Source organism: Mus caroli, unplaced genomic scaffold, assembly GCF_978045245.1.
Source record: "Mus caroli unplaced genomic scaffold, Mus_caroli_1 scaffold_13, whole genome shotgun sequence".
In the NCBI taxonomy this organism is placed as follows: Eukaryota; Metazoa; Chordata; class Mammalia; order Rodentia; family Muridae; genus Mus; species Mus caroli.
Genome location: NW_028227268.1, coordinates 108,493,576 through 108,519,549, shown reverse-complemented (window position 1 = coordinate 108,519,549; position 25,974 = coordinate 108,493,576). Strand labels below are relative to the sequence as shown.

The window sequence follows — 25,974 nt, the reverse complement described above, 5'->3', positions numbered from 1 at the left end:
TACTGTATTTCTCAAACAGGAATTACATTCATTTACTAAGCTTTCTCAATGGCTCGGCTCCCAAATACATAAGATTTTAATGATGACTGTGACTGCTCAGACAAATGTGAGAGGGTCGTTATAGTTATAATTAATGCTGTAATTATCATCACTGTTATAAAAGCATTAATTGAGCTGAAATTATGACACCTAAACAAAATATTTATCTCTAGATGCTTCAGTTTTACCCAGAAATAAGTAAGCATTTTATACTCCATTAAGTTTAAGGACACATGCATACAAGCACATAACTATATAATTTATATTAAAGAGTAACAAAGGAATCTTCATTTTCAGTACAGTACTTGGAATTGTGCTTATTTAAATTGTGGAATAAGAAGTTCAAGTAATTTCCTGTATATTAATTCTTAACATCTTCAAAGGAGATCCAGGTAATACAGGACAGCATGATAAAATTAGCAGTTGTAGAACTGGATTTAATTTTCTTGTAGCAAGTAATATAACTGAAAAAGATAGAAGAAACAAGGGTAATATGAAATTACAGAATTGTAATACAAAATGATACTAAAATTTGGACAGAAAGAACACACAGCAGTTTCTTTTTTTTTCATATTAGACACTTCCTCTATTTTGTAAAATAGAATTAACAATACAGGGCTGATCCACAGGTATACAAATGACATGAGAGTCTAGATTCCTTTTTTGTTACTGGCGGGTGTCATTATGTTTTAATCCTAAACAAAATACCATGTTTACAGTCTAAATTCAAACATGACAATAAAACACATTCCATTTTCCAAGTTGCTGGTAATAAATATTTACATTTCTAAAAATAGGTTTTGTGTTTTTGCTTTTTAAAAAGACGCAGCATGCTTTAGTACACAGACTATGGAAAGAATCACGTTGCAGGATCGTCACCCGGTAGCATAAAGGGCCTTTTGTATTCAGGAATGCCTTCCTCAGGGCACTGACATGATCTATCTCAGGGTGATGTTCAAGTATGCTCCTCAGAACACTATCTACTGTATCTAGTAAGAAGCAGTGCTCTCTAACATCTGCAGTCTTTAATATCTTCTATACCCACCACCACCACCACCTCCTCCTCCTCCTCCATATGGATCTCTATAACCTCTCCCACCATAGCCTCCTCTCCCATCATAGCCCCCTCTTCCACCATAATCTCCCCTCCCACCATAATCCCCCCTGCCTTGGAAACCTCCTCAGCCACCCCCTCCCCCACCACTTCCTCCCCACCCTCCTCCACTTCCTCCTCCCCCTCCCCAACCTCCCCCACCACCCCATCCACCTCTTCTACCCCTACCACCTCCTCTACCACCACCTCCACCACCCCAACCACCCCTCCCTCCGCCTTCTTGTCTCTTCTGCCAAGGGGGCATTTCAGGGGGTGGTGGTTCAATTTCATTCGGCCGTCCTCCTCTGTCAGGCACCCGTCCCATAAGCACCTTATTAATGGCGCTCGCAGTCTTCTCCCGGCTGATACCTCTGCTTGTCCTGAAGATCTTGGACAGATCTTGGGCGGCAAGCAGATGTGCCAAAGTGACTGTTGTCTTGGGCGACAGAGCATAGCGCTTGGGCTGGTAAATTCTTGCTATGTTATCTGTTTTTGCCTTTGCTCTATCGGACCATCCAAAGGACTGCACTGTCACATCCAATCGTTTCATTAACATCCGCCGGCGACACTCATATTCACAGGAAAGAGCATCATTAATTCTTTCCAGTTTTTCTGCCTGTTCAGAACTTAAATCAACCTTTAGCAATGGTTTTCCCACATGGTTTTTCTGGACTTTAGAGAGAATATCCTTCACCTTTGATTCCACTTGGCTCAGCAGAAGTGGAATGTCTGAAGTGTCAGACTTGGGGACCCCGAGGGCATCACATACAGCTTGAACTTCCGGGCAAATTTCACTATTTTTATCTAACTGAGAATTTTTATGTTTTTTCTTCTGTAATATTTGTAAAGCTTGAAGTTCTGTACTTAAAAACAACAGAAGTTTCAAGCAGTCATCCTTCTTCGTGAGGCGCTCTTTAATGTCTCCTGAGACGAGTACCGAGTATGTACAGGCCATCTCTTTTAAAAAACCCACTTATCTCAAGCTGGAAGCTCTCTAGGTCATCTCTCCCAGCTGAGGTGATGCTTTCTTCCAGGTTGCATAAGGACTTTATATGGGAGCCTAACCAAATGCAGAGCCCTGAAAACTCAGGTGAAGACAGTCTACCCTCTGCTGCCTTGGAGAGGGCCTGTTCCTCTAACAGTGGCCCCTTATACCCCAGCGCTTCCAAGGTATCCAGAACGTCCCCTTCCATGCTAGTTTCAGGCCCAAGCTCTGGCCCTCTCATGGTCACTTGGTCCAAAGCTGTTCATTACTCCACAGCACAGTTTCAAGGTATGCTTTGATAACAAGACTCAGCAGTTTTAGTGGCTCTCTGTTAACACACATACAAAGCTGAAATCAGGATAGAGATCACTCTGATTCCTATGTGGAACATGCATGATAAAATTTCTTTCCAATCATTGGGAGATGCCTGGTCTATGGCTGTTGGTATCGAGGCCCCTGTTTCTCTACAAACAGTTAGTAAGAGCATCAACTCACTCTTTCTATACAGTACTGTCTGATCCAGTGATTACATATTTGACAAGTCTCAGTCCAGAAATATCTCTGATTATTTTCTTGAAAGCAGATTTTTTTTAACTTTAAGTGAAAAAAGTTCTCATTTTAAAACTAGATTTCTAAATTTTTACTAGCCTTTATACTTGTGCAATTTTATGGAGTGTATTGTGATGTTTCTGTACATTTGGGCAATATGTAGCAAAGCCAATTTGAGAAATTAACATAGCCAAAGCCACAGGCATGTATCCCTTATAGAAAATATATTTAATATCATTCATGATTTACCGAAGTCAGTAAAAGGTACCTCAGAAATAAAATAAAATGAATTTTGAGTTGGATCTTTGTAACCAGGGCCGAGGAAAGACCCAGAAAAGAGAAAGAAATTGGGCATTGCCTACAGCCATAGACCAGATGGATAAGACAGTGTTACATTACACATGGACCAGCTATAGTCAAAGACAACAGACGGTACTTTTCAATAGTTGGAAACTCTTCTTTTTCAAAGGATTAATGTCATTAGATTGAATATTTGGACATTCCATGATATTTCTCACAGTTTGAAGTCCTGGAGCTTAAAGTAAACCCATGACATTCATTATGCCACTGAACACTGGATAATCAGTTTATTTGGGTAAAAGTGCATTTAAAGCAGTCATTATTCTGCCTAAGAACATAACAAAATCCTTATAGTTCTTATGATCCATATTTTACCATGGTGTTTTATCAACTCTGGAACTTGACTTTAATATTTGTCTTACAAGTCCATTTTCTGATCAGTTCATATGCAAAAAAGAAAGAGTGGGGGAGGGGAGGGGAGGGGAGAGGAGGGGAGGGGAGGGGAGGGGAGGGGAGGGGAGGGGAGGGGAGGGGAGGGGAGGGGAGGGGAGGGGAGGGGAGGGGAGGGGAGGAAAGAAGTGCTAATGTTTTATAATGTTTTGTTTTTCTCTTTCTTATTTGATTCATTGAAATGATGGCCAAATGTGCTCTATGTTCTCCACCAGACTTTCTAAATCTTGCTGATTCCTTGTTTTATAGTAATATTTTCTCTGTTTAAATTCTCCAGACATTGAGGCTTATATCAAGTCTTAAAGCAATTTCATTTGTTTCTAACTTCTTTGAAAAGATGGATTTTAAAAGTCTATCTGTGTGAATGTAGCTACATGGACAGAATTTTTTAAGCTTTCTTTTGGGTATGAATGTAAAGTTACAAATGATATCATGTACCTTTAGCAAGTATTTCACAATTTTACTATTATAACGTATTTTAATATCTTGAGTATCTCCTATAAAACCTATTAGTGACTCAACCAGAATACTTTGTTGAAATATTTATAGAGAAGCATGAAACACTCCATCTGCAAAACCTGGCATTTAAACTTATAGGAATATATGTATGCAGCTCTTTTGTACTTACATTAGTTAAAAACATGCCAAAATTATTAAATATTTTAGAAGAAAAATTAATTTTAGTATCAATGTATCCATTCTTACAGGAAGAAGCTGTGGCAGGTGATTTTATCATATTAATTTGCAGAATTTCTTTGGAAGTCTCTTTATATAGATAACCTTTCTGGGATGTAAAGGGCTGATGTTCTTCAAGTTATGTCTGGAGAAGTGAATAATAAAATGAAATCTCCAGTTTGGATACAATGACTTCTTTGCAGCCAGAAGATCTTGCAAAGTGTTAAATATCAGTACATGAAGACCTTCTCACACTACAAATTCTAGTGACATGTGCTTATGGGTTCTGTCTTTCCTCCCTTGTTACCGCTGTGCCTTGGACTACTCGCCACCTCACTCTACCTGCCCTTAGGTTTGGGGGTGAGTTGGTACAGTGTCAAAGATACAGACTCTACTTTTGGAGCAGGTGAGAAATGGAGTAGCAAACTCCCTGAACATTGACGCAAGATCCTTAAATTCCCTCCACATGTGCCTCCATTGGTCCCAAGAAAGCATCTCTTCTAAACAGCAGTTTCTGATTGACTGGTATTATTTCCACCAGCAATCCTAGATCTCTCAGGCAGTCTCTAATTAGGTCCTCCTGCAGGAGATGCTTTTGTGGCTGCATGGCCCCCATCATTTATATAGAGGCAGCCCCACTGTTTCTGCTACACTCCCTGGGTGCCCAGTCATCGTACATGTGCTCAGAGAGGACAGGGCAAAGTCTAAAACAGGTGAGGTGTCCAGCCTGCCTCTTCTCCTGAACAGGGAGGGTGAAGTGGAGTCTGGGATGAACAGGGTCCACAGGGCTCTGGTCTGGCCAGAAATGCCAAAAGTGAAATAAGAAAAGAAATAGGAGGTTCCAGCAGCCAGTGATAATGGGAAAGGTGGTCAGGTTCCTGTGTTCCATTGCAGCTGTAGTGGTGATGTTGGAAGACTCTGCTCTGATGTGAGTCCAACTACAATTGCATCAAAGGGAGAGAGTCTTTTCCCAATTGTTACAGCTCAATAAACCAGTGAGTCTCAGATGGTTAGTTATGAAATAACTTATATACTTTATTCTATGTAAACAAGGACAATACAAAACTTGGAATTGGGATGGGGTTTGGGAGTAAATGTGTTTTTTTAGCTGAGACTAAGATGCTCATGATGTTTTATTTGCATGTGAAAGAATTACAGGTGCTGTGCTATGTGACTGATTACTTGTGACCACCCATCTTGAGGTCTCTGGGTTACATGCTCTTAGGCAGGCATGGAAATAGGGAAGGAGTTAGCTACCTTCTGCAGGTCTCAAGTTTGAGATTTCTAGGTTTTGAAAATGTTCCACCTTCCCACTTCTATGTCGCTTACACTGGTGGCATGGTCCATGCCCACCACGGTGACATTCTTTCACTGTGTCATCAAAGAGAGTCTTTCCTAAAAAATGAAGAAAATCCCTCCACACAAACCTTGCAGGATGGGAGTTGGGATACTGAAATAAAGGGTCTAAGATTAACTGCTTCTGCTAACCTTACATTATGGACAGGGGGGAAATTACATGGATCATGAATAAATTTCCTTAAGAATCTCCAGCCCCATTGCCTGGCTGTGTTTACCCATCATGGTTCTTTAATTTTCTTCCATGAGACATTGGGAATCTAGTCATGTTGTGAGTTCAGAGTGGCCAAATTGCTCTGCTTTCTAAAAGGAAATCATCTTATTTTGACAGAATTCCACCATTCCTAGCTGCAAGTATTCTGTGGCATAGCCTCAGGCATAACCCTGACACAGAATACTCATTTCATCAGTTGCTTCTTCCAACCTTCAGGAGAAGACACTATTTTAGAGCATCTCTTGGCTTTAAACCTTATAAATAATTGCAAAGTTGTCCCTATTTTAGAGATGATTATCTAACCTCAGATCTGAAGTATATTTCTGAAAGGCCTTTGACATGTACAGTAAAGGAGGCCTGGAACTGATCTGACTACAGAGGACTTTACCACTGCTAAAACTACAGATTACACAGTATTGGTGGCCCTGCCTTGCCTGTACATGCATGTTTGTCACTTTCTATTTCTCTGATTCTCCTGTGAATCTGACTATTCCGGTAAAACCCCTTTGTCCTTCAGTATTTCTTTTAAGAAACAGGTCGCATCTCCTCAAGCCAAAGAAGAGTTCTGTCTACACATCTACCTGTGTATTCTTGTTTATATAAAATATTTCTCAATAAATATAAACTCTGGATTTTAACCTTGCATTTGTGCCTTGTTTTAGCTATTTTCAGGATTCTAGTTTACTAATCATTCTGACTATATAATTAATAAACAAGATTATTTCATGAAAGAGTTTATGGTGTGTAGTATTGAAGAATAAGACTTGAAAAGGCATGTGAGGTGCAATAGTTTTCTCTGATTAGAAAAAAAAAAGCTTAATGGAGTGGAAATATTGACAACTCTGACTGTCCTAGCTAAAACATATAGGCTGACTATTGAAGAGTATGTTGTAGAATCAGGGTTGAATGTGTTATTCATAAAAAACAAAGGTAGATACTACTACAGTATTAAACCCATCTGCCAAGAAACTGCTTGGAGTCCTCCTAGGACAGATGTTTCTGAATATATCTCTCTGTTTCCCAAGTTAGCCTTAAGCTAAGCAACCTCTCATTGGGAAGAAAGCAGCCACTGAGTAAAATTAAGTAACTGCATGAAGTAAAGTTTCAGTACAAGGAAGAGATTTGTTATCATCTCAGGGCAAATCAATTTTGTGAGTTTCTCAAGACATAACAAAAGTCATTGGAGTTATCAAGTAATATACAGTTTTCTATCTATCTATCTATCTATCTATCTATCTATCTATCTATCTATCTATCTATCTATCTATCTATCTATCTATTTTGCATCCTGATCTATGCTCTGCTCTTCTCACAGTCTTCCCACATGTAACCCCACTTTCACCCTTCCCCTTCTTCTCTGATAAGGGATGATGTCTTCATTGGTTATCAACCCACACTGGCACATCAAATCACTGCAGGACTAGGCACATATTCGTCCACTGAAGCCAGACAAAACCTCCCAGTTACAGGAATGGGATCTATAGGTAGGCAACAGAGTCAAGGACAGCCCTTGCTCTAGTTGTTCCAGTACCTACTTGAAAACCAAACTGCACACCTGCTATATGTGTGTGGGGCTAGGTCCAGTCTATGTATGATTTTTGATTGGTTGTTCTGTCTATAGAGGTCAGGGCTCTATGATCTTATAATACTGGAGTTATAGGCAGTTCTGATTTAACCAAAGTGGGTGCTAGAAACTGAATGCCAGCTCTTTATAAGAGAAGTATGAACTCTTAACTGGTTTGCCAACTCTCAAGTCCCTCCAAGTCAAAGAAAACAGGGACAAAAGGAGAACACATAGGCTCCCTTTGCTATAACTTCACTTGTATGTTACCATATGGCAAGATGTTCTTCTGAATTGTTTCAATCTCTGCCACTGTTTGTCAACAGAATAGAGAAGTGCATTGGTAATCCTAAATTTTCTCCTAAATGGTCAGGAAGCTTATGTTAGGCTATGTTAGAATCAGATTTTCAAAGAGTATCATTCACAGAGTACAATAATTAGTGTCTCCTGTGGTATAGGCTAATATTCTATGTTATATGAACATTTGATCAATATAGTGGTCACTATGGGGACTTTGAATTTTTCTGAAAAAAAATCTTAAAAAAAAGATAAGCCTGAGGACATTCATATTCTACTTCCACTAGAAATTCCACTGTACAGCAAATTGCCTATTCCTGGGCATTGGTTGAGCATTGGAAGTTCAGAAACGCAGTGAAGGCAAAAAAAAAAATATATGTTTAGAATTTGTATAGTTTACACTCTTTGTAGCTATTTTAGTCATTTTAAATTTATTTTGGTGTATCCTATAATGTAGCCTATAATGGATCAAATGCAAATCTTATGATGAGAGATTGCTAATTTTGTTGCTGATACTAATTATGATGTGGCCTATATAGTAATCATACTCAGAAGATTTGGTATTTTTCTCCTAGGAAGTGGCAAAGGGAAGGAAATTTGTACAACATCTCCTTCACTGAAGTTACCAATTTCCTAAGCTGTTGACAGAACCTCTGTGTACCAGATGGAAAAAGACAGAATCAATGTGAAAAAAGAGCAAAATATTCACTTTCTTTTGTTTCTAACCATAACTTCTGGTATTGTCTTAGATTCCTTTACCTTCTTATTTTTGTTAACTTCTTGAGTCTTGGGAGCTTCTCTTTCCTCATTCCAGAGGAGAGGAATGGTTTGTTTCAAAATATTTTTTTAAAAATTCCTATGCAACAGGAGACTAGTCAACTATTCAAAACTCCACGCCCAAAATGTCCTCTGGAACTTAAGGCTAACTCTTTAAACATGAGATCTGGTAAAAATTTAAAAAAGCAAGCTAGGTACTCCCATTATATAGTAGTACAGAGTGAATGATCCTATTCCAACCAGGGGGTTTGCAAGGTTTCAAAAGGACAACACTCAGCAGGGAGAACACCCAATCCTGTAGTTCCATAACTAGAGTGTGGGACACATGGTGCTATGATATGATCTCCTACAGGCTGTTTGGTTTTTTTTGTTTTTGTTTTTGTTTTTGTTTTGACAAAGGACAGACATGAAGAGTTCCTTTCAAAGAAGTCCTTCATATCTTCATTTATCTCATGGCAGTACTTTTCATGTTTTATTTTTTAATATTATAATATCATTTCATAATTTCCTTTTCTCTTTCCTGGTTCCAAAATATTCAATGTGTTATCAACACATATATTCTTTCTGATTCATTGGCTCTTTTCTTCAATTGTTATTACACCTAAATATATAAATCCAAATTGCTCAGTCCATATATTGTTCCTTTTATGAGTATGTATTCACAATGACCATTTGCTATTGAATAACTGATTGGTGTACTTCTCCTACTGTCAGCGTTCCTTAGTCATTCTTTGTGTATGGTTGAGTCTTCTTGAGCTCCTTCTTCCATGTTAGGATGTGTGTTGGTGTCCATACCCAGCTCACGCTTAGGCAGCCATGTTGGTAAGATTTCATATGTGTAGCATCAAACATCTCTAGGAGACATCTTACAACAAAATCTCTATTCCTTTAGTTTAGTGATCTTCAACATTCCTAAAGCAGCAACTCTTTAATATACTTCTTCATTTTGTAGTGACATCTCTCCATAAAATTATATCATTGTTATTCATAACTGTAATTTTGCTACTGTTATAAATATCAATTTACATTTCTGATATTCAGGATGAATCTAAGCTATCCATGTGAATGGGTCATAAACCCCTAAAGGGGTCATGACTCACAGGTTAAGAACCACTGCTCTACCCTTCTATACCCTCTATACCTTGGTGCTTCTTTGGTAGATGTATCAGTTGGGACTGAACTCCACAGTTTTGTATTTCAATTGGTTGTGGTTTTTGATAATGGTCTCCTTTTACATAATACATTCCAAATAATGATCAACTATGAGTATTTGCAAAGTTGTATTTTCTCATTGTTTTCTGGTTGTTTAGATTATATCGCCATCTATTTTCAAAATGTAGTGTAGGGATTATAATAGAGCCTTGTGGGGAGACCCTGTGAATTAAGATCAAATTCTAACATGTCTAGTTAGCTTCTCTGAGCTCTGTGCAAACTCTAACCAATGATTTTCATTTACCCTGAAAATGCCTTCCCACCCTCCTATACCCCTGGTTCACCCAAAAAAGTGTATTCATAGAGGACCACTCAAAATAAATGTATCCACACAAGTTAAGATTTTCTCAGAGAGCTGTTTCATTGAAGACTGTAGAAGAAATTCTTTACTTAAAAGAGCTGTAACACTTAGATCTTCAGAGAAGATTCCAGCCACTCCCCGCAATCCTGACCAGTATTTGGAAGAACCACACCACATTATCCTTGCAGTCTGGTGTGTAGTATTATATGGACACCCTGGGAGGAAGGAAGTGAAAGACACAGAAATACATCTACACCCTTAATCCCCTAAATACACACCACAGTACCTAAGGCCTTGACTATGAATTCTGATTTTAAGTTTGTGACTGGTCTAATTCAAAGACACCATCAATCACCATTCCTGTTTTTTTTTGTTTGTTTGTTTTTGTCTTGTGTTTCTTCTTCATGTTCAGAACACAAAAAGCAATGAGATAAAAATTCTGTTAAAGTATTTCTAATCAACTTGTCTTTTGCTGTGACTTTTAAAGTTAAATCAATATATCAAATCTATATTTTCTTATTTTTATTCAGTCTTGCAAAGTTCCAAATGATCCGTATTTTCATTTATATCTTAGTTGGTTCTCTCAAATTCAACAATCTAACCTCCTGCTTTTGTTGTTTTTGTCCTGTGAAATTCTGTCCTGGCTTAATCCCTAACCATAATCTTGTTTTCTTCCCACTTGACATCTATCCACTCTACAGATTTTCCATTGTGAGGTACTCATTATAGAAGAGTAGTGTGAGAACCTACTGGGCTAGGTTATGTTTCTGTTTCATTCTTTGTCTTTAGTACTCCTGAGATGAGCAACATATTTTAAATTGGTGAATGAATATAATCAAACTGTGTTATATATGCTTACGGAAAATTTATCCTGAAATTCATAGTTTTAATTAATATCTCTGTCCTAGTTTGGCATATATTGCTGTGATATACAACATGAACAATAGAATCTTAGGGAGAAAAGGTATGTTTGTCTTATACATCCTGATAACAGCTAATCACTGAGGGAAGTCATGGCAAGAGTTTAAGTAGAACCAGAGGCAAAAACAATAGATGAAAGCTTGACTTATTCTCCAATGTCATGTTTGGCAATCTTTCCTTTATCTTCCTGGACCAATCACCAGCTCAGGGTGGCATTAACCACAGTAGGCTAGACTCTCCCTCATCAAACATTACTCAAGGAAATGCCCCACAGATTTTCTTACACAGAAGTCTCTGCAGAAGCCAATTTTCTGAATTGAAGTACTTTCTTCTCAATGTCTTTTTACAAGTCTGAAGTAAAAACTGTGGGTTTTTATAAAGTTCAAAATAAGGTATATGGTTCTTATGCCAAAAGGTAAGAACCAGGGCACATATACAATCAGAACAAAATAAAGGCAACAACTCACTCTCTAATGTTCTGGGCCACATCTCTCCAGGCCTGTCATCCTCAGCAATCATTGCTTGTCTTAAAGGCCAGGGATGGTTCCCCTCCACATCTACTGCTGTTCTTGGTGGACATATGCTATAATCTCTGTTGAAACTGAGATTTAACCTTCACCAATGCCCATTCCTGGTCTGACACAATTTCAAGCCACAGCTACTTTCTTTGAAACTTCATCACTTCATACCAAGTGGAAGTATCTTACACATAACAGTGTATCTGTTAGCTTTAGGAGCAGCCTTGGCCTCTTCTAAACCACAGATTCTGCATGCTAACCCCGAGGAAATGTTTGTCAAAATATTTTGTGTCAGTAATGCTGGGTTCTTGTTAATTACAGCAGATTTTTGATCCACAACTGACTAGCATCACTTATCCCAGGAAAAAAAGAGATTCATGCCAGTAATCCTCATCTTTATTAATCACAGTTGATTCTTGAGCAGATAGGGATCAGGAACCCAACAGTCTTAATTCAAATATGTCATAATGTTCCTGAGAGGGTGTTTTCTTCCCTCTGAAGTTTTATAAGCCAGCCCTCTACTATCTGCATTTTACCAACATTTTAATCTTCCAAGGTCTTAGAGATCATTCATTAAGTTCTGAGTACTCAAAGCTACTTTAAACAAAATTTCTAAACATGTCCTCTATTTTCACAGAAATGAGATGATCAAGTCTGTCATAGAAAGAGCCCACTCTCTGGTACTAATTTGTATCCTGAATTGATTCTATTACTCCAATGAACTCCATTACCAACAACAATTTGGAGAGAAAGGAGTTTATTTCATCATGTAGCTTATAGTTCATCATGAAGAGAAGTTAGGGTAGAACCTGAACATGGAAATTGAAACAGAGACCATAGAATAGTAATACTTAATGTCTTGCTCTGTATGGTTTGCTCAATCTCTACACAGAACTTCAATGGCCTATAGTGGGCTGTGCCATCCAGCTTCAATCACTAATAATGAAACTATGTTAGAGAAAAATATGATAAACTCATTTTTCTTACTTGAGGTATTTTACTCCCCGAGGACTTTACTTCTGTCATGGAGAAAAGAAAAATATAATCTGTATAATATCCTATGATATTTATAAATTATTTTTATGAAAATAGATTTATTTTCTGACTTCAAAAGTCCTACCAGCATATTTTATTCAAGTTAATATTTTGTTGCAATCTTTGGTGGGGAAAGGTAGATAGATAATACAATTGGTTTTAAACTTTTATAAATATTTAGTATTACTAGATTATAAATGTTATCAGAATAGTGTTCATGAATATGTGAAGTGATGGTTACATTGGTCCACCCAGAAAATAAGGTCACAAGGAAAAATGACTTTCAGGTGGTGGTATAGCTTTCAATCTGGGAATATATTCCTGAAAACACAAATGGTACTAATAAAAAAATCAACCAAGAAATATAAGACAAAATCAGCAGAACGTCTGTGCATATGAGTATGCTCAATATCGCCGTTTCCTCTTTCTCCAGAAATTTCTGGAATCCTATCTAGGAGGAGACAGTGGCCTTTGTTATGGATTATTTTCCACTCATGAGTATAGAAAAACATTTGTAGTAACCTCGAGAAAAGCATGCTATGTAGCAGTGAGCAGTTACTTGTGAGATATTTGAACATGATTAAAGACAACAACAGAACGTAACATATCACTTCACTTCACTGATGGAATATAACACTTATTTTTTTCTCTATAAATTTATGCTTTTATCAAAAGCAATCTGAATGATACATCTTTTTTTTTTTTTGTTAGCATAGCACTACAAATTGTCTTCATTTTTGCACGTTGTACTTTGAAGTGATTGCTTGGAAAAGCACTGATAGGAAGTTTGTTATTTTCTGTTTTTTTTTTTTTTTTTTTTTTTTGTCTTAGATATCCTTGTACCCTGTTTGTTAGGAATATTTATATATTCTCATCTTAAAATAACTGGAAGATATTTATAAACAGTAAAAATGCACAAATAATATTCATTTAAAAACCCAAGATAATAATTACATTTAACTTCTTATTTACATGATCATATATTATCTGTTTGTGTTTTCATCATTTCCTGAACACTATTTGGAGAAGGTTTATTTATTTAGCTAACACTCACATTGCTAATGACCTACTTGCAATTAAACCTAAAATCATGGTGGAGAAAATTTCTGAAGAGTATAATGGTATTGTTTATTTAATTATGTTAGTGGATAGCCATGGTTTGTCAAACTCCTGACTGTACACACAAGCCAATTAAACTTTGCAATTTTCAATAAATTGCAACAATGGACTCAACAATGGAATGTTCATTTTTAAGAATTAATAAAATAAGGGCATACAATGAGTAAAGTACTGGTAACTGCTGTGTTTAAATGGCTGAGGAAATAATACTAAAAAATGACAATTAAGCAAAGAGGAAAAAAATATACCTGACATATATGGTGGTTAAGAAGATGCTGGCATGGGCTGGTGAGATGGCTCAGTGGGTAAGAGCACCCGACTGCTCTTCCGAAGGTGCAGAGTTCAAATCCCAGCAACCATACGGTGGCTCACAACCATCTGTAATAAGATCTGACTCCTTCTTCTGGTGTGTCTGAAGACAGCTACAGTGTACTTACATATAATAAATAAATAAATCTTTAAAAAAAATAAAAGAAGATGCTGGCAGTAAAAGCAGGTAAAATAGAAATAAAATTAAATGAATATATGTGTGAAAGGTGATGTTATAGTTGAAGAACAGCAAGTTATGCATTACATAATGAAAGTAGATGAAAAAGCAGTGCTTAGATTATAATTATCTAGTTATTAGCAACAACAACAAACAGATTTTATATATGATGAATACAGAATTATGCTTCATAATGATTTGTGGTTTTTTGGTGGAAAATAGTATTTCAAAATGTGTAAAAAGTTTGATAACAGATCAGTTACAAAATTAAAATAATAGAAAAAATTTAATTTAAGTATTGAGAATAGTAAATTTATTTTAAAGCACATGTTCATTATACCTTTCTTGATATGAGTATGTTTGATTTACAAACTCTTACTGTTTGAAATAGTAATATGTTCATCATCATCCTATTGAGATGAGAAGCCATTTTTTGCAGTTTCAGAGTAGTGAAGTGACAGTGCTCAGGATATATCCCCATAGACTCGCATCACATCTATTTCTTTACACAGAAAATCACTGATTTTCATATTTTATCACAATTTTAAGAAGAAAACAGTAGAGAATATTGAAGACAGATGCTGCCTTGATTTTTCATTGAACAGTCCTTTATCAGATATTTATTATTAGCTGGAATAAGTAAGAAATAAACAGAATTTTACTATCTTTCAAATATACACAAGAACTAATGATAATAACCATAATATTTTAGGTCAGACAATGAGAATGTGGAAAACAAGGTGAGACAGCAACTTGATCTATGTGACAGGCTTGCAGTTTGAAACTTGAAGTACAACATGATCAATAAACCCTGTTTGTTTGAACATGTGCAACGTGTTATCAGGAACAGTATGAGTGATTCTGCCCATTGTACAAGATACAAAGTTAAATGAATATATGTGTGAAAGGTGATGTTATAGTTGAAGAACAGCAAGTTATGCATTACATAATGAAAGTAGATGAAAAAGCAGTGCTTAGAGTATAATTATCCTTCCAAACAAGTGAAAGTCTCCACATACCAGCTCTCTACGTTGAGAAAGCATTCTTTCTAAGCAGACAATAAGTACTATAGTGATTTCAGACTATGAGATTCTGAAGAGATAAAATTGCAGAAAATTTAGAGTAGAACACGAGAGAGGAGAGGCTTGAGCACAATTTCAAAGCTTTCTGCAAGCTTTCACTAAATGTCTGTAAATAAATAAAATCCATCTCTATGTCAGCTGGCAATCCCAAAGACTACATAACATGGGCTGCAAAATGTGAAAGTTAAAACTTCCTCAGTTTGACTCAATGTTAGAAACATCTCTCTAATATATATATTAAATTGGTTAAATATTCTTGACTTTAGAAAAGAATCAAGGATGATGATGATGATGATGATGATAATGATGATAATGATGTGTGTGTGTGTGTGTGTGTTTGTGTGTGTAGATAAGAGGTCTACCTCAGATTTATTCTTTTCTGCATTCCACTTTACTTTTTTTTTTTTTTTTTTTGGTTATCTTTTTGGTTTTTTGAGGCAAGGTTTCTCTGTATAGTCCTGGATAACCTGGAACTCACTTTGTAGATCAGGCTGGCCTTGAACTCAGAAATTCGCCTGCATCTGCCTTCCAAGTGCTGGGATTAAAGGTGTGTGCCACCAGGCCTGGCTTCCACTTTACTTTTGAAACAAAGTTTTCCGTGAAATGCAAGATTGCTGATTGACTGAATTGTTGTTGATCAAAATCACAGGAACCTCTCTATACATCAACTCCCAGATTTTGTTAGAGGTGCATTCAGTAACCTGGCCTTTGTGTGAATTCTGTTATTTTAACTCAGGTCTTCATGCTTGCACAGCAAGCATTGTTTTTTCACCCCAGGCAGCACTATATTTTATCAGTAGAACAAAATTAGCTTAGTCATGCTAAGAAAAAGTGGCTCAGTAAATCAACCTCTTGCTAGAAAAAGAATATCAAAGAAAGTTTTAAAAAGTCTAAAGTACAGAATATTCAAATTGTCTTATAGCAAAGCAAGTTGTTCTAAACCAATTTGGAAGTCACAAAATGGGTCCCAACATTAGGACAAAATTAAATTTTTGACTTAGATTTCAAACTGTAAAAATATGAGATAAAAAAAAAAAAAACAGAAGCTCTTCCGGTCAGAACAGCACCTGGGTAGCTAGGGCGCAGGGTCGGCTGACACTCGCCAGCTACCCACAACACCTGCCACAGGATCTTAAGACTTCTGGTGAGTGGAACACAGCTTCTGCTCCAATCCAATTGTGCGCGGGACCTGAGACTGCATTAGTTAGGGAAGCAGAAAACCGGCCTGAGTAGGGCCACAGGCCTCTTCCGGCTGGACCAGCACCGGAGTAGCTAGAGTGCAGGGTCGGCTGACACCTGCTAGCTACCCAGGACCCCAGCCACAGGATTTTGAGACTGTTGGTGAGTGGAACACAGCTTCTGCTCCAGTCCAATCACACGGGACTGAGACTGCTTTGGTTGGGGAGGCAGAAATCCGGCCTGAATAGGGCCACAAGCCTCTTCCGGTCAGAAAAGCACCAGGGTAGCTAGGGTGCAGGGTCGGCTGACACTCGCCAGCTACCCACAACACCCACCACAGGATCTTAAGACTTCTGGTGAGTGGAACACAGCTTCTGCTCCAATCTTTAAACAGTGACAACGACAACAACTAACCCCAGAGATTACCAGATGGCGAAAGGTAAACTTAATAATCTTACTAACAGAAACCAAGACCACTCACCATCATCAGAACCCAGCACTCCCACTTCGCCCAGTCCAGGGCACCCCAACACACCGGAAAAGCTAGACACAGATCTAAAAGCATATCTCATGATGATGGTAGAGGACTTCAAGAAGGACTTTAATAACACACTTAAAGAAATACAAAGGAACATTGCTAAACAGGTAGAAGACATTAAAGAGGAAGCACAAAAATCCCTTAAACACTGCTAAAGAGTTACAAATCCTTAAAGAAAAACAGGATAACATAATCAAACAGGTAGAAGTCCTTAAAGAAAAACAGGAAAACACATCCAAACAGATGATGGAAATGAACAAAACCATACTAGACCTAAAAAGGGAAGTAGACACAATAAAGAAAACCCGAAAATGAGGCAACACTGGAGATAGAAACCCTAGGAAAGAAATCTGGAACCATAGATACCAGCATCAGCAACAGAATACAAGAGATGGAAGAGAGAATCTCAGGTGCAGAAGATTCCATAGAGAACATCAGAACAATAATCAAGGAAAATGTAAAACGCAAAAAGATCCTAACTCAAAACATCCAAGAAATACAGGACACAATGAGAAGACCAAACCTACGGATAATAGGAGTGGATGAGAATGAAGATTTTCAACTCAAAGGACCAGCAAATATCTTCAAGAAAATTATAGAAGAAAACTTCCCAAATCTAAAGAAAGAGATGTCCATGAACATACAAGAAGCCTACAGAACTCCAAATAGACTGGACCAGAAAAGAAATACCTCCCGACACATAATAATCAGAACAACAAATGCTCTAAATAAAGATAGAATACTAAAAGCAATAAGAGAAAAAGGCCAAGTAACATATAAAGGCAAGCCTATAAGAATTACACCAGATTTTTCACCAGGGACTATGAAAGCCAGAAGATCCTGGACGGATGTTATACAGACACTAAAAGAACACAAATTCCAGTCCAGGCTACTATACCCAGCCAAACTCTCAATTAACATAGATGGAGAAAACAAAGTATTCCACTACAAAACCAAATTCACACATTATCTCTCCAGGAATCCAGCCCTTCAAAGGATAATAACAGAAAAAAACCAATACAAGGACAGAAATCACGCCCTAGAAACAACAAGAAGGTAATCCCTCAACAAACCTAAAAGAAGACAGCCACAAGAACAGAATGCCAACTTTAACAACAAAAATAACAGGAAACAACAATTACTTTTCCTTAATATCTCTTAATATCAATGGATTCAACTCCCCGATAAAAAGACATAGACTAACAAACTGGCTACACAAACAAGACACAACATTTTGCTGCTTACAGGAAACTCATCTCAGAGAAAAAGATAGACACTACCTCAGAATGAAAGGCTGGAAAACAATTTTCCAAGCAAATGGTATGAAGAAACAAGCTGGAGTAGACATTCTAATATCTGATAAGATTGACTTCCAACCCAAAGTCATTAAAAAAGACAGGGAGGGACACTTCATACTCATCAAAGGTAAAATCCTCCAAGAGGAACTATCAATCCTGAATATCTGTGCTCCAAATACAAAGGCAGCCACATTCATTAAAGAAACGTTAGTAAATCTCAAAGCACACATTGCACCTCATACAATAATAGTGGGAGACTTCAACACACCCCTTTCACCAATGGACAGATCATGGAAACAGAAACTAAACAGGGACACAGTGAAATTAACAGAAATTATGAATCAAATGGATCTGGCAGATATCTACAGAACATTCTATCCTAAAACAAAAGGATATACCTTCTTCTCAACACCTCATGGTACCTTCTCCAAAATTGACCACATAATTGGTCACAAAACAGGCCTCAACAGATACAAAAATATTGAAATTGTCCCATGCATCTTATCAGATCACCATGGACTAAGGCTGATCTTCAATAACAAAATAAATAATAGAAAGCCAACCTTCACGTGGAAACTGAACAACACTCTTCTCAATGATACCTTGGTCAAGGAAGGAATAAAGAAAGAAATTAAGGACTTTTTAGAGTTCAATGAAAATGAAGCCACAACATACCCAAACTTATGGGACGCAATGAAAGCATTTCTAAGAGGAAAACTCATAGCTCTGAGTGCCTCCAAAAGGAAACTAGAGAGAGCACACATTAGCAGCTTGACAACATACCTAAAAGCATTAGAACAAAAGGAAGCAAATTCACCCAAGAGGAGTAGACTACAGGAAATAATCAAACTCAGGGGCGAAATCAACCAAGTGGAAACAAGAAGAACTATTCAAAGAATCAACCAATCAAGGAGCTGGTTCTTTGAGAAAATTAACCAGATAGATGAACCCTTAGCCAGACTCACTAGAGGGCACAGGGAAAGCATCCTAATTAACAAAATCAGAAATGAAAAAGGAGACATAACAACAGATCCTGAAGACATCCAAAACACCATCAGATCCTTCTACCAAAGGCTATACTCAACAAAACTGGAGAACCTGGATGAAATGGAGAAGTTCCTAGACAGATACCAGGTACCAAAGTTGAATCAAGATCAGGTTAATGATCTAAACAGCCCTATATCCCCCAAGGAAATAGAAGCAGTCATTAATAGTCTCCCAACTAAAAAAAGCCCAGGACCAGATGGGTTTAGTGCAGAGTTCTATCAGACCTTCAAAGAATATCTAATCCCAGTTCTTCACAAACTATTCCACAAAATAGAAACAGAAGGTACTCTACCCAACTCATTCTATGAAGCCACAATTACTCTGATACCTAAACCACAAAAAGACCCAACAAATATAGAAAACTTCAGACCAATATCCCTTATGAATATTGATGCAAAAATCCTCAATAAAGTTCTTGCTAACCAAATCCAAGAACAAATCAAAACAATCATCCATCCTGACCAAGTAGGTTTCATCCCAGGGATGCAGGGATGGTTCAATATATGGAAATCCATCAACGTAATCCAGTATATAAACAAACTCAAAGACAAAAACCACATGATCATCTCGTTAGATGTGGAAAAAGCATTTGATAAGATCCAACACCCTAGGATAGCAAAAACTCTTCTCAAGGATAAAAGAACCTCTGGTGGAATCACCATGCCGGACCTAAAGCTTTACTACAGAGCAATTGTGATAAAAACTGCATGGTACTGGTATAGTGACAGACAAATAGACCAATGGAATAGAATTGAAGACCCAGAAATGAACCAACACACCTATGGTCACTTGATCTTCGACAAGGGAGCTAAAAATATCCAGTGGAAGAAAGACAGCATTTTCAACAAATGGTGCTGGCACAACTGGTTGTTAACATGTAGAAGAATGTGAATCGATCCATTCCTATCTCCTTGTACTAAGGTCAAGTCTAAGTGGATCAAGGAACTTCACATAAAACCAGAGACACTGAAACTTATAGAGGAGAAAGTGGGGAAAAGCCTTGAAGATATGGGCACAGGGGAAAAATTCTTGAATAGAACAGCAATGGCTTGTGCTGTAAGATCGAGAATTGACAAGTGGGACCTCATGAAACTGCAAAGATTCTGCAAGGCAAAAGACACCATCAATAAGACAAAAAAAAAACCACCAAAAGATTGGGAAAGGATCTTCACCTATCCTAAATCAGATAAGGGACTAATATCCAATATATATAAAGAACTCAAGAAGGTGGACTCCATAAAGTCAAAAAAACCCATTAAAAAATGGGGCTCAGAACTGAACGAAGAATTCTCACCTGAGGAATACCGAATGGCAGAGAAGCACCTGAAAAAATGTTCAAGATCCTTAATCACCAGGGAAATGCAAATCAAAACAACCCTGAGATTCCACCTCACACCAGTCAGAATGGCTAAGATCAAAAATTCAGGTGACAACAGATGCTGGCAAGGATGTGGAGAAAGAGGAACACTCCTCCATTGTTGGTGGGATTGCAAGCTTGTACAACTACTCTGGAAATCAGTCTGGTGGTTCCTCAGTAAATTGGACATAGTACTACCGGAGGATCCAGCAATACCTCTCCTGGGCATATATCCAGAAGATGTCCCAACCGGTAATAGGACACATGCTCCACTATGTTCATAGCAGCCTTATTTATAATAGCCAGAAGCTGGAAAGAACCCAGATGCCCCTCAACAGAGGAATGGATACAGAAATTATGGTACATTTACACAATGGAGTACTACTCAGCTATTAAAAAGAATGAATTTATGAAATTCCTAGGCAAATGGATGGACCTGGAGGGCATCATCTTGAGTGAAGTAACACAATCACAAAAGAACTCACACAATATGTATTCACTGATAAGTGGATATTAGCCCAAAACTTAGGATACCCAAGATATAAGATACAATTTGCTAAACGCATGAAACTCAAGAAGAATGAAGACCAAAGTGTGGACACTGTGCCCCTTCTTAGAATTGGGAACAAAACACCCAGGGAAGGATTTACAGATATAAAGTTTGTAGGTGTAATGAAAGGATGGACCATTTAGAGACTGCCGTATCCAGGGATCCATCCCATAATCAGCTTCTAAACGCTGACACCATTGCATACACTAGCAAGATTTTGCTGAAAGGACCCAAATATTGCTGTCTCTTGTGAGACGATGCCGGGGCCTAGCAAACACAGGAGTGGATGCTCATAGTCAGCTATTGGATGTATCACAGGGCTCCCAATGGAGAAGCTAGAGAAAGTACCCAAGGAGTTAAAGGGATCTGCAACTCTATAGGGGGAACAACATGATGAACTAACCAGTACCCCGGAGCTCTTGTCTCTAGCTGCATATGTATTGAAAGATGGACTAGTCGGCTATCACTGGAAAGAGAGGCCCATTGGACTTGCAAACTTTATATGCCCCAATATAGGGGAATGCCAGGGCCAAAAGAATGGGAATGGGTGGGTAGGGAAGTAGGGGGCGCTATGGGGGACTTTTGGGATAGCATTGGAAATGTAATTGAGGTAAATATGTAATAAAAATATTAAAAAATAAATAAATAATTAATTAATTAAATAAAAAAAAAACAGAAGTATTAAGATGGTGGAAACACTTTCACAAAGATATATCTACAATAATGGAATTGCCATATATATATATATATATATGCCATATATATATGTATATATATATATATATATATATATATATATACACACACACACACATTATACACACACACACACACATGCAAAGCCAGTCAAAATTATTGTTAACTTAGATTAAAATACACAGGCACCACCTATATGAGTGTAGCCTATGGTTCCTGAAATTAACTCCTAGAATGTAATGGGATAAAATGAAAAGAAAAAAAATTATAATATTTGTTAATTGATTTCACTTTTGTTTTTTTAAACAATATTTTATTAGATATTTTCTTCATTTACATTTCAAATGCTATCCCGAAAGTCCCCTACACTCCCCCTACCCTGCCTCCCAACCCATGAATTCCTGCTTCCTCGCCCTGACATTCCCCTGTACTGGGGCATATAATCTTTGCAAGACCAAAGGCTTCTCCTCCCAATGATGGTCAATTAGGCCATCTTCTGCTACATATGCACCTAGAGACAGGAGCGCTGGGGGTACTGGTTACTTCATGTTGTTTTACAAACATGTATAGCAGATGTTTCAACTGGTAATATGCTCGCATGCTTCACTATGTTCATAGCAGCCTTATTTATAATAGCCAGAAACTGGAAAGAATCCAGATGTTCCTCAACAAAGGAATAGATACAGGCTAATATCCTGTAGGGTTTCAGACCCCTTTAGCTTCTTTGATACTTTCTCTAGCTCCTCCATTGGGGGCCCTGTGTTCCATAAAATAGATGACTGTGAGCATTCACTTCTATATTTGCCAGGCACTGGCATAGCCTCTCAAAGACAGCTATATCAGGGTCCTGTCAGCAAAATCTTGCTGGCATATGAAATAGTTTCTGCGTTTGGTGGCTGATAATGGAATGGATCTCAGGGTGGGGCAGTCTCTGGATGGTCCGTCCTTCCATCTCAGCTCCAAACTTGGTCTCTTTAACTCTTTCCATAGGTATTTTGTTCCCCACTTTAAGGAGGAATGAGGTATCTACACTTTGGTCTTCCTTCTTCTTCAGATTCATGTGTTTTGCAAATTGTGTCTTGGGTATTATGAGATTCTGGGCTAATATCCACTTATCAGAGAGTGTATATCATGTATGATCTTTTGTGATTAGGTAATCTAACTCAGGATGATATCCTCCAGATCCATCCATTTGCCTAAGAATTTCATAATTTCATTGTTTTCAATAGTTGAGTTGTACTCCATTGTGTAAATGTAAATTTTCTGTATCTATTCCTCTGTTGAGGAACATCTGGATTCTTTCCAGCTTCTGGATATTATAAATAAGGCTGTTATGAATGTAGTGAAGCATGTGAACATATTACCAGTTGGAACATCTTCTAGGTATATGCCCGGGAGTGGTACTGCTGGATCTTCCAGTAGTAAGATGTGCAGTTTTCTGAGGAATCGCCAGATGATCTCCAGAGTGGTTGGACGAGCTTGCAATCCCACCAGCAATGGAGGAATGTTCCTTTTTCTCCACATCCTCGCCAACATCTGCTGTCACCTGAATTTCTGATCTTAGCCATTCTGACTGGTTTGGGGTGGAATCTCAGTGTTGTTTTGATTTGCATTTCCCCAATGATTAAGGATGCTGAACACTGTATCAGGTACTTCTCAGCCATTCAGTATTCCTCAGTTGAGAATTCATTGTTTAGCTCTGTAACCTATTTTTAATGGGGTTATTTGATTTTCTGAAGTCTAGCTTCTTGAATTCTTTGTGTATATTGGATATTAGTCCCCTATCGGATTCGGGATTGCTAAAGATCCTTTCCCAATCTGTTGGTGGCCTTTTTGTCTTATTGACAGTGCCTTTTGCCATACAGAAGCTTTGCAGTTTTATGAGTTCCCATTTGTCGATTCTTATTCTTACAACACAAGCCATTGCTGTTCTGTTCAGGAAAATTTCCCCTGTGCCCATATCTTTGAGGCTTTCCCCGACTTTCTACCCAATAATTTTCTGTGTCTCTGGTTTTATGTAGAGTTCTTTGATCTACTTAGACTTTAGCTTTGTACAAGGTGATAAGAATGGATCAATTTGCATTTTTCTACATACTAATCTCCACTTTAGCCAGCACCATTTGTTGAAAATGTTGTTTTGTTTTGTTCCCCCCCCTGCCCCCCCCACACACACACTGGATGGTTTTAGCTCTCTTGTCAAAGATCAAGTGACCATAGTTGTGTGGCTTCATTTCTGGGTCTTCAATTCTATTACATTGATCTACCTGTCTGTTGTTGTACCAGTACCATGCAGTTTTTAATCACAATTGCTCTGTAATACAGCTTGAGATCAGGAATGGTGATTCTCCCAGAGATTCTTTTATTGTTGAGTATAGTTTTTGCTATCCTAGGTTTTTAGTTATTCCAGATGAATTCACAAATTGTCCTTTCTAACTCAGCGAAGAATAGAGTTGGAATTTTGATGGTGATTGCATTGAATCTGTAGATTGCTTTCGGCAGGTTAGCCATTTTTACTATATTAACCCTGCCAATCCAGTAGCATAGGAGATCTTCCAATCTTCTGAGATCTTCTTTAATTTTTTTCTTCAGAGACTTGAAGTTCTTATCATACAGATCTTTCACTTCCTTAGTTAGTGTTACACCAAGGTATTTTAAATCATTTGTGAGTATTGTGGAGGGCGTTTTTCCCCTAATTTCTTTCTCTTACTATTTATCCTTTCTGTAGAGAAAGGCCACTGATTTGTTTGAGTTAATTTTGTATCTAGCTACTGCACTGAAGCTGCTTATCAGGTTTAGGAGTTCTTTGGTAGAATTTTTAGGGTCACTTATATATACTATCATATCATCTGCAAATAGTGATATTTTGACTTCTTCCTTTCCAATTTGTATCCCCCTTAGTCTTCTTTTGTTGTCAAATTGCTCTGGCTAGGACTCAAGTACTATATTGAATAGGTAGGGAGAAAGTGGGCTTCTTGTCTAGTCCCTGATTTTAGAGGGTTTGCTTCAAGTTTTTCTCCATTTATTTTGATGTTGGCTACTGGTTTGCTGTATATTGCTTTTATTATGTTTAGGTATGGGCCTTGAGTAGTGATCTTTCCAAGACTTTTATCATGAAAGTTTGTTGGATTTTGTCAAATGCTTTTTTAGCATCTAATGAGATGATCATGTGGTGTTTGTCTTTGAGTTTGTTTATAGAGTGGATTACATTGATGGATTTCTGTATATTGAACCATCCCTGAAATCCCTGGGATGAAGCCTACTTGATCATGATGGATGATTGTTTTGGTGTATTCTTGGATTTGGTTTGTGAGAATTTTATTTTTCATCGATATTCATAAGGGAAACTGGTCTGAAGTATTCTTTCATTTTTGGGTCTTTATGTGATTAGCTATCAGAGTAATTGTTGCTTCATAGAATGAATTGGGTAGAGTACCTTCTGTTTCTATTTTGTGGAATAGTTTGAGAAGAATTGGAATTTGATTTTCTTTGAAGGTCTGATAAAACTCAGCATTAAGCTCATCTGGTCCTGGGCTTTGTTTGGTTGGGAGATTATTAATGACTGTATCTATTTCTTTAGGAGAAATTGGACTGCTTAGATCATTAATCTGATTCTGATTTAACTTTGGTACTTAGTATCTCTCTATAAAATTGACCATTTCACCCAGTTTTCCAGTTTTGTTGAGTATAAACTTTTGTAGTAACATCTAATGATGTTTTGGATTTCCTCTGTTGTTATGCCTCCCTTTTCATTTCTGATTTTGTGCTCCCTAGGTAGTCTGGCTAAGGGTTTATTTATCTTGTTAATTTACTCAAAGAACCAGCTTCTGGTTTGGTTGATTCTTTTGTAGTTCTTTTTTTTTTTTTTTTTTTTCCACTTGCTTGATTTCAGCGCTAAGTTTGATTATTTCCTGCTTTCTACTTCTCTTGGGTAAATTTGATTCCTTTTGTTCTAGAGCTTTTAGGTGTGCTGCCAATCTGCTAGTGTATGCTCTCTCTAGTTTCTTTTTGGAGACACTAAGAGCTATGAGTTTTCCCCTTACGACTGCTTTCATTGTGTCCCATAAGTTTGGGTGTATTGTTGCTTCATTTTCATTAAATTCTAAAATATCTTTATTTTCTTTATTTCTTCCTTGATCAAGTTATAACTGAGTAGAGTGCTGTTCAGCTTCCATGTGAATGTTGGCTTTCTATTATTTATGTTTCTATTGAAGATCACTTTAGTCCATGGTGATCTGGTAGGATGCATGGGATAATTTCAATATTTTTGTATCTGTTGAGGCCTATTTTGTGACCAACTATATGGTTGATCTTGGAGAAGATACCGTGAGGTACTGAGAA

The 25,974-nt window shown here is 37.5% G+C and overlaps 1 pseudogene; it reads right to left on the bottom strand.

Moving 5' to 3' along the window:
• Window positions 1-1,064: 1,064 nt before the first annotated feature.
• Window positions 1,065-2,358, bottom strand: LOC110306192 (tRNA-splicing ligase complex subunit FAM98B pseudogene; annotated as a pseudogene).
• Between the last annotated feature and the right edge of the window lie 23,616 nt (window positions 2,359-25,974).